We start from the raw sequence: 14,807 nt of genomic DNA, 5'->3' as shown, positions 1-14,807 counted from the left end.
TATTTTGCTGATATTTCACTGAGGTGTGTTTCAATGCATTCTACCTGGTGAGTTGTGTGGAGTTTGTGTTGAGGGGGGGGGTGTCTCCACATGCTGGTAAGTATGCTCAGGGCTGTCAGTCCTCCTTCCCATCATGAAACGTGCTTCCATTGTAGGGCATGCAAGTTGTCTTTCAAGATGTCAGTCAGTGGTGTCCTGCTTCTGATTTGCACACAACCCCTAGCAGGGCCTTTTGCTCCCCAAAGCAGGAGCCAGTGTATGCCATCTTGTCAGTCATTTTCCACTCCATATGATGTGGGCATGTTTCAGAGAGGTCTTGAAGGGCCAATCAGGAGGGGGAGCATTATCTGTGACTACGGACCCCATCATGCTTTTGGATACACTCACTTCACCTGCATGCCCACTATTCCTTCCTGTCAGTCAGCTGCACTGTGAGGTAGTGTGTTTGTGGTGGCAAACTGCCTGGCAGTGTCTATTTAGCTTTGTGCCACTGGCTTGCTCTATTTGTTTGTAGGTTGGTGCATGTCATGACACAGTTCCAAGTCACGAAGAGATGGCAGGTATTGTGTTTGTCTGACTGGCATACACATCTTGGTATGATTATCTATTGGTTACTGTAGCTTTGCTTGCGGTGCATGGTTTCACTGTCCCCTTGCCACACAATCTTGGGTATGTTGTTTGTGTACTCACCAGGCTCTGGTATGTCTGTTAGGCCATGGACGCTCTCTGGTGGTAGGATGTCCCGCACCTTTTCCTCCCAGGTCCTGAAGTAGACTCGTTTGGCAGAAGGGCCACCGCCGGGGCACTGACTCAGGGCGTGATCTTTCTCGATGAGTTTCTTGACCTTCCTGTGCACGTCATACCACCTGTTCTGGATATCGTCCTTTGTGCGCCTTGCTGGTGCTTGAGCGTTGACCTTGTCTACAATCCTCACCCACATCTTGGTTTTCTGTGACATGGGGGTCCTTTGGACCAATGTACCAAACAAATGTGGCTCTACTCTGATGATCTTGTCTACCAGCACTTCTAACTCACTATCTGTGAACTTTGGATTCTTCTTTGGGGGCATGGTGATGGGTGGTGGTGGTGAGGGATGTGTGTGTGAGGGTGCAAGTGAGGGTGGGTTGGTGTTGGTTTTGCTGGCTGTATGTGTGTGTGCTTTTGTATGAGGTGCTGATGGTGTGTGGGTTGTGTGATGGGTGTGAACTACAGGTACCAGGGGCATGAGGAGAGAGCCTGCACCTGAACCTGCCTGTGCTGAGGAGATAGGGCGTCCCGCCGCTTTCACTTCGCAGAATGCGCGTGGACATGTGCCGGGCGAAGCCCGGGCCAAGGGTGGGCCCGTTTGAGCCCGTTGGAGACTGGAGGAGGCTGGGCAGGGCCCCCCCTCTAACATTGTTAACATCGTAAAGCCCCTACTAATTGTGAATAGCAGTGTGGATCTGTCTCGTGGAGTCCGAAAAGTTCGGTAATGTTAATCAGTACAGTATACAGGAAGGATGGCTGCAAGAGAAGTGAAGGGGAAGAAAGCTGTGACTAGTGGGGGGGTCGTCGGCACTTTAGATCAGTTCATCACCAGGGCTACGTCAGTACTGGTACAAGAGACAGCCTTAACTGAACGTCGACTTTCATTGGACCCCATGTATACTAAGCGATCATCCCTAGGAGGGCAAATGTCGGAAAATTCTCCTGAACAACAAATAGTTGTTAATCTTCATCCCACTGATGTGGCAGAAAGTAATGATGTCCAGCCACAGGTAATGCCGACTCTATCTGTGACAAAAGATTTTAGCTCTACTATCCTAACTGATGATTCTGCCCTGGCTGGTATAGCTAGTGGAACAGTTACACGTACATCCACAAGGTCAGCACCTAAACCTAAATCCCCATCCCTAAAACAAGCTACAGGACCTATTGTTAAGAGGAAGAGAGGAGGGGGCTCACATAAAAGAAATTGTCCAAAGATAACAAAAATGTCTAGTACGGCCAAGAATGCGGAATGTGAGTTTCCGGTCTTACTAGATACTGCACCCCCTTTGACAAATAATCCTTCATCAAGGGGCTTGCCGAGGGAGTCTGCAGGCCGTTCTTTGACTCAATTTGAAGAGGGATTTATGGAAAAGGTGGAGCAACTTATTAAGTGCTCTATGTTACCGCTGTTCGAGAGATTGAAATTTATTGATGAAAGATTGGCAAAATTTGAACGGTCTATTGCAATAAATCTTGACTCTTTGAAAAAATCCGTTGAGGGGACATCCAATCCGAGTTCAGGGGACAATAACATAATCCATGATCCCACAACTATTACACCCCGGTTGCCCATTCCAACTGTACCCAAGACACTTTCTGTATCATTGTGTGGGAATAGTCAAGCTGGTATAAGTACCTACAGTGATGCAGTGATGCAAGGAAGAGGGGGGCAACAAAGGGGAGGGGGGCAGGAACAGGAATCCAGGGAATCGGGATTGGCCCGAAAGTCATCAAGTATAGCTAATGAAACAACGAATAATGTGAAAACCAAGTGTTCTTTTACACGAATCGATATACCCCTGGATTGCTTTCCATACGTTGTTATGATGGCCGGGGTCCCGGAATTGGATAAAGGCAGTACAGAAACGTATGCCGACTTAAAAAATAAGGTTATTTTTTGGCTAATCAATAATAGACCCCTCCCCTCCTACATTCATAGTGAAATTTTGTTTGTTCGCAGAGTAGGCTGGGTGGGACATAGACCAAAGGATTTAGCAGGTGACTGTATTATTATCAACTTTAGAGAAAGGCGGGTAGTTGAATTTATCTGTGATTAGCACCATCGAAGGGGGACAAGCAGTATACAGACTTTTGATCTAAGTTATTTTTATCCCCCTCCTATTATCCAGCAATCAAATTTGTATTCTTTTGAGGCACAGCGAGGGGACTCAATGATATTGCACAATAATCAATTCAACATCACGACTTTTAATCGCTTCGACAGGCTCTATGGGCTTCAAGGAGTGGATTGACTGAGAACAGGGTATGTTATGGTTAATGATACTTCTAATCCACGGAATATAACTATATAAAATGGCCAACCCATAGATAGATCAAGTTGTCTTCAACCTGATTCCTGTGTGGGAATCCGGACATCAGATATTGAAGCTAGCGGGAAAATGGGGGATAACGGTCCTGCAGCTAATATCAATATTGAAAGTAACATCAGTTCTAGTGACGCCCTTAGATGTAATAGTCAGGTAGATAGTGCCATTAAAGAGGGCAAATGAGCGATCATGTTTTGGAACGTGGCCGGGTTAAACACAAAAGTGTCTAACCAATTGTGGCCTGATCTTGTAAATGGGTATGATATACTAAGTCTACAAGAAACTTGGGCGGAAGAGGCCCATCATTTGTGTGGTTTTAAGGCACTACATACGTCAGCAATAGGCTCCAGACATGGAAGGGCAAAAGGGGGACTCTGTACTTGTATTTCTAATTATTTCAAGAGTTAAAAAATAGAAATGGTTCATAATACTAGATACTATCATACGGTTAGGATACATGTACATAAAGTGCTTTGTTTGGTTATTATAATTTTTTATTATAATGCCCCTTCTGAGGAAATTGAACACATATTAAGAGCATTGAATACAGATATTAAAAGTTTATTAGGCTGGAAAACTAAAGAAGTCCTTGTTATTTGGGGAGGGGATTTTAATTGCTCACTATGTAAAAGAGGGGAGTCAGGGACATGCGGTTTAATGTTTAATGAGACTAGTTTATCGCATTTTGAACATACTGTATGGGGGATCTAATGAATTAAATAATGTTTTCTTGTGACATGGGTTATGCTAATAGACTCTGTCTACCAGAGACCTCTTTCTGTCCCACATTTAATGATAGAGGCGCTTCTTCAATAATCGATTTTATAATGATACCTTCCAGATATTCAACACAAGTTAGGAATTTTAATACTCTTGATATTGCTCAAAGCGATCATTTCCCTTTAAGTGTTGAAATTTTATGTTAGAAATAGAATACCTAGGCAGCTTATAAATAATATCACCTTGAACAGACAAAACGGCTACTCCTTAAAATGGACAAAGGTGATACCAGATGACTTTCTTTTTAGCCTAGTTAAGAAATGTGAAGTTAGTATATATGCTTGCCTGGATGAAAATTCAACTAATTCTGAAATTATCAAAAACTTTGCAGTTATCACCTCTTACATTAAGAAAAGCTTGTGGATAGAAACTAATAAACATAGAGAAGACTCAGTGGGTTGGTTTGACACAGCTTGCACTAAGGCTTACTCTAACCTGAAACATGCCTTAAATGCTCCTGAAAAAGACCAGATTTTAATAAGGGACCTGAGAAGGAATTATAAGAAGACCCTTAATAAAAGAAGAGATGAAATGAAAAAAGAAGCATGGAATTCCTTTTGTGAGGCTTCACTGAAAAGAGACACCGTAGCTTTTTGGAAAGCGGTTAATGCCCCTTTTTTCAATGATAAAACAAAAGCAACAATAGAGATAGCCATAACGGAGAATGAATGGGTATCACATTACACAGATTTATATAGTGTTTTGCCCGTATTAGAGCAGATAACATTAGAGAATGCAGAAGACTTTGAGCCTCCACAAAGTTTTAAGAGAGTGGAATTGGGTATCAACTTGAATGAAGTCAACATGGGCATTAAAACCAGTATTGGAGGAAAGGCACCGGGCCCAGATGGGATGCCGGTTGATCTGTACAAAAATAATGTGGCGTTATGGGGTCCACTCCTTACGCAAGTATTTAATGCATGCTGCACAAGTGGATTGTCACAGTCATGGTATGAGTCTATTATTGTACCTATATTTAAAAAGGGGGATAGAACAAGTTGCTCATGCTATTGCCCCATTTCATTATTAGACTCAACAATTAAGATCATTGGACGTGTGATTTTAAATAGACTACAATCATGGGTGGATGAACATTTAATTATTAGTGATCGGCAATATGGCTTTCGGAAGGGTCTTGGCACTATTGATCAGGGCCTTTATTTATATATCCTCCTTGAAAAATATAGCAGAGCCAAGGGAGGTCGCTTATTTTTAAGTTTTGTTGACTTAACGTCAGCTTTCGAATGTGTTACCCACATTAAGTTATGGCTAATTATGGAAAATTTAGGGGTGGATGAAAATATCATTTCTTTTCTCAGGGAGCTTTATTCTGGAGCAATTGCCAAAGTTAGATTTGGAAAGAATGGGGATTGTACAAGGGCTTTTGGTATTGCAAGAGGAGTGCGGCAAGGATGTGTCCTTCCCCCATTCTTGTTCACAATATATATTATTGACCTAGAAAGAACCTTGCTGAGGGATTGCAGGGACATGCCTAAGGTAGCAAATAGATCTGTTCCTGCACTACTATACGCGGATGACGCGGTATTGATGGCCCGGACGCCCGTTGCCATGCAGAGGATGGTAACATCCTTCTCTCAATTCATGACAAATCTGGATTTGGGAATCAACTGCACGAAGACGTTTTGCATGAACTGTGGCTCTGGGGCTAACAAAAAGAAAAAGGTAATGTTTATTAACTTTAAACCCCTTGATTTGACACCTACATTTCCCTATTTAGGAATGGTACATGGACAAATGCGGTAAAAACAAGAAGATTCTTGTTTTGTAAATCTTTAATGGCTTTGACTAATTTTAGTCGAAAAATGGGCAGAAGGCCGATTGGGGAACTTCTGTGCATCTATAGAGCCACTTGTGTAGCTATTGCGACCTATGGCGCAGGGTTATGGGGACATACAAATGTGAAATCATTACAGGTTGCAGAAAATTGTTTTCTGAGATATCTCTTACTAGTCCCGGATAGTGTCTCCACATTTATATGTCACGCTGAACTCGGACAGTCGTACTTAGAAGATGTAATAAAGGTGCAACCGGTTCAGTTGTGGCATAGGGTATGGACTACTGAAGAGTGTGTGTTTAATCGTTCTATTTTGAAGGATGCGATGAATATCAACAACGTTAGCAAGATTAAGTGGTTGCATTATGTAAAGATGTTTTTATACAAATAGGCCACCAGGAGTATTTTAGCGATCCCTCATCGATGTGTAATGTCTCTAGGAAAGACCTTAAAGATCTTTGTATGACATATCTGAGTGATTGTAGAATTAACTGTGAAATGACAAAAACCACCGTGGTGGCTCACCATCTAATAATGACCACTTTTAGTATCCAACCATATGTTAAGATATACATGAAGGACTTTGAAAGGTTTTTATGAACACGGTTTAGGCTAAATATCTTATTTAGATTTTTAAGCTTCCCCAAGATGAATGACTGGACAAGACAACTTTATAAATGTCCATGTGATGATTTGGCTAGTCAATCAGATATACACATTTTGTTTTTCTGTAAGTTCAACTCTATACCGAGGAGAAGATGGATAGTACCAATATTAAAGAGTATGGAACTTAGGCAATGTCGCCCTGCATTTCTGGCCATTCAGAAACTAGACAATATATTTACTGTTGCATCTGTTTCCGCTTTTTCAAAAAATGTATTTAAATCACGGAAATCAATTCATGCATGAAAATGTTATTATTCATTTTAACAAGGGTTGATTTCTTTCTTTTTATTACTCGGCTTATCAAATTGTACTTTTATGGTTATCTTCTGTATAATAACCGAATAAAGTTATTTGATTGATTGATTGATTGAATAGTGTTGGAGGAAAGGGCTAGGACGATGTGTCATCAGCATGTGGCACTAATGCAAACCCATGTGATTGAACAATTTCCCACCAGAGGGTGTACCTATAAATTAAACAGTGTGGGGCTGAGAGAAGAGGCCTGTGGGACACCACACAACATTGGATGAATAAAGGGGGCAAAGGAGGCTACACATACTAAGAAACCTCTTTCTGCTAAAAAGGCTTCTGGCCATTTATTGGCAGTTCCTGTGATGCCTACCGTATGCATCCTCTGAATGAGGATGGCATGAGACAAGTCAAGTCAAGTCAAGTCACAAAACTTATATAGCGCACTACATACCCATAGGGTTTCAAGGCGCTTAGGAAGGGGAGGAGGATTACCTTTCAAATATCCAGGTTTTAAGTTGCTTTCTGAATGCTAGGTGGTTCTGGGTGAGGCGAAGGTATGCGGGGAGAGAGTTCCATGTTTTAGCAGCCAGGTAAGAAAAGGATCTGCCTCCCATGGTGGTCTTGTTGATGCGAGGGATAGTGGCGAGGGCTTGGCTGGAAGAGCGTAGTTGGCGGGAGGGGGTGTAAAAGGACAGACGTGAGTTGAGGCATTCTGGTCCGATGTCGTAGAGTGATTTGTGTGCGTGGGTAAGCAGTCTGAAAGTGATCCTCTTATTGACGGGTAGCCAGTGGAGGTCTTTGAGGTGACCAGAGATGTGTTCGTTGCGTGGTCTAATATGATTCTGGCTGAGGCGTTTTGGATTCGTTGGAGTTTCTTCTGGAGTTTTGCGGTAGTACCTGCGTAGAGGGTGTTTCCGTAGTCCAGTCGGCTCGTGACCAGAGCGTGGGTGACAGTTTTCCTTGTTTCGGTGGGGATCCAGCGAAATGTTTTTCTGAGCATGCGAAGAATGTTGAAGCAGGAAGAGGATACGGCGCTGACTTGTCTGTTCATTGAGAGTGAGGAATCCAGGATGACGCCTAGGTTCCGTGCGTGGTCCGTCGGGATGGGTGCTTTTCCGAGGGCTTCCGGCCACCAGGAGTCGTCCCATGAAGAGGGGGACGTACCTAGAATGAGTACTTCAGTTTTGTCTGAGTTCAGTTTCAGACGGCTGTGTTTCATCCATTCGGCAACTTCTTTCATTCCTTCGTGTAGGTTAGTTTTGGCGGTGCTGGGGTCATTGGTGAGAGAAAGGATAAGTTGGGTGTCATCCGCGTAAGAGATGATGTTGAGGTTGTGATGGCGTGCGATGGCCGCGAGGGGGCTCATGTATACGTTGAAGAGGGTGGGACTGAGTGAGGATCCTTGTGGTACGCCGCAGATGACTTCATAGGCCTCGGACTTGAATGGTGGAAGGCGGACTCTCTGGGTTCTTCCGGTGAGGAACGAGGTGATCCAATCAAGTGCTTTTCCTTGGATCCCGATGTTTCTGAGGCGCTGTAAAAGGGTGCTGTGGCAGACTGTGTCGAATGCTGCAGAGAGGTCAAGGAGGATGAGGGCGACTGTGTCTCCATTGTCCAGTAGAGTTCGAATGTCGTCTGTTGCTGCGATGAGGGCGGTCTCAGTGCTGTGTTTTGCTCGGAAGCCAGATTGTGAGGGGTCGAGGGATTTGTTGGCTTCGAGGAAGGCGGCGAGCTGGTTGTTGACAGCTTTCTCGATGACTTTGGCCGGAAATGGAAGAAGCGAGATGGGGCGGTAATTTTTGAGTTCGGTGGGGTCTGCTGTGGGTTTTTTCAGGAGGGCAGTGAGTTCAGCGTGTTTCCAGTCTTCTGGGAAGGTAGCGGAGTTGAAGGAGCAGTTGATGACGTCTCGGAGGTGCGGTGCTATGACGGAGTCTGCTTTGTTGAAGACGTGGTGAGGGCATGGGTCTGTGGGGGATCCTGAGTGGATGGAATTCATCAGGCGGATGGTGTCCTCAGTGGAGATTGGGTTCCAGGCGTTAAGGGTGTTCACGGGGGGAAGGTGTACAGCAGATGGTGGGGTGGGTTGGTTTCCGGGTTGGTTGTCAAAGCTGTTGTGGATGTCTGCAATCTTGTTGTGGAAAAATGAGGCTAGGGAGTCGCAGAGGGTTTGAGAGGGGGTGATGTCGTTGGAGTTGGCCGAGGGATTGGAGAATTCCTTGACGATGTTGAAAAGTTCCTTGCTGTTGTGGGCGTTGTTGTCAAGTCGATCCTTGAATGCTGTTTTCTTGGCTTTTCGGATTAGTTGGTGGTGAGTACGGGTGGCGTTTTTGAAGGCGTCCTTGGTGCTGGTGGTAGGGTCTTTTTTCCAGGCCTTTTCGAGGGAGCGGCAGAGTTTCTTGGATTTCTTAAGCTCATCGTTGAACCATGAGGCCTTCTTGTTGCCGGGTTTGTTTTGACGTTTTTTCAGTGGAGCTAAGGTATCAGCGGTGTTGGATAGCCATAGGGTGAGGTTGGCGGCGGCTTCGTTAACGTTAGAAGAGAGGGCTGGGGTGTTTTGAAGGAGTAATGCGGAGATTTGGTCCGTGGTGATTTTGTTCCAGTTTCTTTGCAGAGTTGGTTGGAGGTGGTTGGTGGGTTTGGGCTTGTTGTAGGTGAAGTGGACGCAGCTGTGGTCAGTCCAGATGAGATCCGTAGTGTGGCTGAAGGAGACATGATTGCTGGAGGTGAAGATGGGGTCGAGTGTGTGACCTGCGATGTGGGTGGGGGAAGTGACCAGTTGTTTAAGTCCGAGGTTGGCGAGGTTGTCCACGAGGGTGGCGGTGTTGTGGTCGTTGATCTTTTCGAGGTGAAAGTTTAGGTCTCCCAGAAGGATGTATTCTTTGGAGGGGAGCGCGTGTGGGGTGATGAAGTCCGTGATGTCTTCACTGAATTTTGCGCGGGGTCCTGGTGGCCTGTAGAGGAGTGTGCCTCTGAGTGTGGTCTTGGGGTCGGTGTGGATCTGGAAGTGAAGGTGTTCGGAGTTGGCGAGGTTGGCGTCGGAGCTGGTTGAGATGCGGATGGATTTCTTATGGACGATGGCGATTCCTCCTCCTGTGTGGCTGGTACTGTCTTTGCGAGTGATCTTATAGTCTTCAGGGATGGCAATGGTGATGTCTGGTGCGGAGGAAGCGTTCATCCATGTTTCCGTAAGGAAGGCGATGTCCGGAGAAGTGGTGTCTAGTAGATTCCATAGGTCGATGGCGTGCCTGTGGACCGATCGGGTGTTGAGCAAGATGCAATGTAGGTGGTTGGGGTCGGGTATCTGTGGTGTGGTCGTAGTGGAGATGTTGTTGGTGCCGCTGAATTTGCAGGAGAAGCAGGAGAAAGGACCGTGAGTTTGTCCAGGGGCGGCTTGGACGCAGTTGGGGGCGCGACCGGGGTTAAGGGCTAGGAGGGAGGCGGCATCGTAGGTAATGCGGGGGGGCTGGGCAGCGCGAGGGGCAGGGGGTCTGGCGCTGGGCGCGGTCCAGGCGCGGACGGGCGTAGACGGGCTTACCTTTGGCGCACCTTCGGCGCGGGTTGGGCGCGGGCGCTGCGCGTGAACGCTGCGCGCGGGAACAACTGTCATATATGGATAGTGGAGGGGGAGGGGCGAGGGCGGCTCAGCTGGGAGGCGTGGCGGGCTCAAGGGAACAACAACAACAGTAACAGAGCCAAAATGGAGGGGAGGGCAGAGCAGGGCGCCGATAGCACACGATGTCAATTACACAATGCAGGAAAGTAATGGAGCGACCAAGCAAGCATCCGGTGAAGCAGTGACCAGGCGGTGGGAAATGATAATGATTCCTGGCGCTGTTTAAATAAATAATTAAATGCTCACACGCTCTAAAATCTTTTCGCTATGCAAATATAAAGTACCGCAACTCTGAAACGCTGAAACGCTATGGCGCTATTACAATCAATGAATCACTCAGCTTTGTAGCACAATACCGCCTTTCAGCAGCAAGCAGGCAGGGGAGCGACCACTCGAGGCAGGAGCAAGGAGTGGATCACGGAGCACAAAGGTCAGAGGGCGCTCTATATTGTTAGTGGGAGGGCGGCTCAGCTGGGAGGCGTGGCGGGCTCAAGGGAACAACAACAACAGTAACAGAGCCAAAATGGAGGGGAGGGCAGAGCAGGGCGCCGATAGCACACGATGTCAATTACACAATGCAGGAAAGTAATGGAGCGACCAAGCAAGCATCCGGTGAAGCAGTGACCAGGCGGTGGGAAATGATAATGATTCCTGGCGCTGTTTAAATAAATAATTAAATGCTCACACGCTCTAAAATCTTTTCGCTATGCAAATATAAAGTACCGCAACTCTGAAACGCTGAAACGCTATGGCGCTATTACAATCAATGAATCACTCAGCTTTGTAGCACAATACCGCCTTTCAGCAGCAAGCAGGCAGGGGAGCGACCACTCGAGGCAGGAGCAAGGAGTGGATCACGGAGCACAAAGGTCAGAGGGCGCTCTATATTGTTAGTGGGAGGGCGGCTCAGCTGGGAGGCGTGGCGGGCTCAAGGGAACAACAACAACAGTAACAGAGCCAAAATGGAGGGGAGGGCAGAGCAGGGCGCCGATAGCACACGATGTCAATTACACAATGCAGGAAAGTAATGGAGCGACCAAGCAAGCATCCGGTGAAGCAGTGACCAGGCGGTGGGAAATGATAATGATTCCTGGCGCTGTTTAAATAAATAATTAAATGCTCACACGCTCTAAAATCTTTTCGCTATGCAAATATAAAGTACCGCAACTCTGAAACGCTGAAACGCTATGGCGCTATTACAATCAATGAATCACTCAGCTTTGTAGCACAATACCGCCTTTCAGCAGCAAGCAGGCAGGGGAGCGACCACTCGAGGCAGGAGCAAGCATTGTCAAAGGCAGCTCTTAAGTCCAGTATAATCATTGCTGCAGTACCACCTTGATCTAAAATATTATGAAGTTCTTCTGTGGCTACCAGTAGTGTAGTCTTCGTATTGTGCCCAGAGCTAAATCCTGTCTGGGTAGGATAATAAATATCATGCTGCTTCCAAAAAATAGACAGATACCTATTCACATGCTTTTCCAGAAGTATGCCAGTAAATGAGCATAGCCAACTTTGACATGGCCTAGGGGTTAGAGCACATGCGTTCTGTCCTGGATAGCAGTGTTCCAGTGCACAGAGTCACAAAGCAAGCAGCATCAGTTTAAAAAATGGGGATGATCATGCGAAAAGAGGCATTTTCCTTGAGGTGGAGGAAGCACTCAAGGGACACTGTGTATAGCATTAAAGAGGAGATTTTAGGCTTGCCTGACCAGCAAGAGCATTGAATAAGAAAACTACATCAGACCTCCCCATGTAATTAGTCAATAGAGACCACATGAATGCAAAGAATATGGGGGTATGAATTATTGAAATCAGAATTTACTGCAGTTTTTGGGTTACAGGTGAGGGACATTGCAAGGGTTCAAGCACAGGATCATACTAAAGGAGAAGGTCCTATAAGTAAGGCTGAGGTTACGCAGTGTTCTTTTAAACTATAGAAGAATAAGTAAGGACACTTTAAACAATTTGTGTGAGAATGACCTAATAGAAGACCTAATAGAAGCAATTGAGTGTTTTGACTGCATATCACCAGTGGTTAGTTCCTTAAAAAAGTCTGATGATTTAAATGTGTATGTTGATATAAGATGTTTGAATGAAGCTATATGGGTGTTGATGTGTTTACCATCCCAAATTTACAAGAGATGCTTGACTCTATAGCGGTGCAGGTGCATCTGTGTTCTCAACGATTTACCTTACCAGTGCTTATTATTAAATAGAGTTGGACAATTATTCCAAGCATTGCACAGGATTCATTACACCAGAAGGGGCTTTACAATATAAGAGGATACTTTTTGGTTTAATAAGTGCATCTGCTGTATTTCAGAGTGCGGAGACAAGAATACTGGATTGGCTTCAACGTGCCACCGTCTTTCCAGACAATATACTGTGCTTGGTAAAGACAAGAGACAACATAACAGAAGTTTGAAGGATTTTAAACTAGTACTGGGAAATGTAGGTCTAAATGTAAATCTAAATGTAAAGCGCACCAAGTGCAAGTTGCTTAAAAAGAAGAATGTTTGAGGCATTTTTTTAAACTGAGAATTGAAATGCTTACAACCGACTTAGACAGCAATCCAATTTCAACATAGCATGCAACAGTGCAAAAGATTAGGGTAAATCAGTTGACATGATGCACATTGTTCAGCCTGTTCTCTCATGATCCCCGCACATGCCAATACATGAAATCTCTGTGTACTCCAAAGCAGGCAGGTTCTTGTTCAGGGTCTAATGTCTCTTTTCCCAACCAGCAATGAAACAAATAAACCTACCATTTATGTTGTATCCAGGCTGACCACATACTCCCAAAATGGCCTCTAGTAATCTTCTGGTCTGGAGGCAGGTGGAATTGTTTCTGCATACAGTTCTGCTTGTCCACTAAACAGCATCATGTCTTTTAGCCAACAACTAAACTGCAGCATCTTCTTACCTCACCAGGTGATGGCTATCCTCTGATGGCCGAATAGTGGTGCAATTGCCAGCAGTCTCCAGCAGTTTTTTGGGGTCTGTACTAGGTCTGGGTTGAATTCGCAGAGTGACAAAAAAACTCTGCCAGCTAGTCGTAATTACACATTACTTCGGAACATTTGTGCTGTCTTTTAGTGCCAGATGTTTGGCCCATGCTGTAAAATCAGCACAAGCAGCATCACGTGCAGCGCAAAAGGGTGCTGCTTCTTTCTGCTGCTCGAGTAGATCTTCTACCCGAGCGGTAGCTTCCTGAAAGGAAACGGAAGGTTTCTCAACGTGAGTAGCAGCGACCATCTGCGACCGCCACGTTGAACAATCTTGTTAGGAAGCGGTCTGGCACTGGATTTTCCTGTCTCGTGCTCGCCAACTTACTGTTGGCGAGTGTGAGTGAGGAGTGTGAAAAACTCTGCAATCTCCACGAAAAGAGCAGAGTTCACTGCCCAGCCTAGTCTCTACTATGCAACCCAGTAGTACAATCATGGGGAATATTGGAATCACTTTATCTATTATTATGTCCAAGGCTTTTATCACTTGTGACCAAAAGGTAGCCTCTGCCAGGCAACTCAATTCCAGATGTAGAAAGTCTGTGCAGGGGGTTTAGCAGTACTTTAGGTGTATGATACAACCTTAGAAGATATTTATAGTGTATGAGTCCACATTTTCCATTTGAGGATCCATCTCTAGTCTGTGAACATAATTTTGACTGACTTCAACCAAAAAAAGACATGTTCATGTCATCCTTCATGTGCTAGACCTGGGATCCATTGGCCAAATATTGTAATTTGGGGGATTTGTGGAATTGTATTCAGTTTCTGGATAATTATGCTGCAAACCAAAAACCCTTATGGAAACCAATGAAAACAAATGTGACATTTGTATGATCCCAAGAAAATAGTGGTTGTTTTTCCAGTGGTCTAGTGAGTGTATTTGTGTATAAGATTAGTGAGGTTGGGGATAATAATGTGCAGCTCAAACCATGTAGTGATGTATTTTCCTATCACTTAAATCAGTCCTTTCGAGGCAATGACTGACAAACAAGTACGAACTGCAGAATCATTCAGTTCACTGGCATCTGGGTGGATATCAAGAAGTTCAAGTTTAAAGCTGTAGGATGTGGTATGATGCAGTTCCAGTGTGTTATATAAGGTGTTGAGGCCACCTGAGATGCAGAGATTTCGAGGGAAAATAATGATTATGTCTGGGATAAAATCCAATAGAGCCTCATCAAAAGACCATTTTGACTGAAGGTGCTTTATGGAGAGCAGGTAGGAGGCAATAGAAATTGGATCAGGTGAAAAATGGACCGGTAAGGACTCAATCTCCTTTGTTGTGTGATGAGGTGGTTAGTTCAATTTGCCTATGAAGCACCACATTTCCCAGCCCAGCGTTCATATTTTCCAAACTATTTGAATAGGTAGTAGACCTGTCAGTCTTAGAGTGGTCTTCCCACAAAGCTTTTGGTTTCACTCTTCTATTTTTTCAAATGTGCTTTTGTTTGCACTGCTAACCAGTGCTAAAGTGCTTGTGCACTCTCCCTAACAAATGGTAAAATTAGCTTACACCTAATTGTCATATTTTATTTTTTATAAGTACCTAGTAAAATGGTTTACCCCATACCCAGGGACTGTAATGTTAATGCTACTAGTGGGCCTGCAGC

This window comes from Triturus cristatus, chromosome 5_2 (assembly GCF_964204655.1).
Source record: "Triturus cristatus chromosome 5_2, aTriCri1.1, whole genome shotgun sequence".
Taxonomy (NCBI): Eukaryota; Metazoa; Chordata; class Amphibia; order Caudata; family Salamandridae; genus Triturus; species Triturus cristatus.
The sequence above is the reverse complement of the archived record's forward strand: the minus strand, read 5'-3'. Positions refer to the sequence as shown.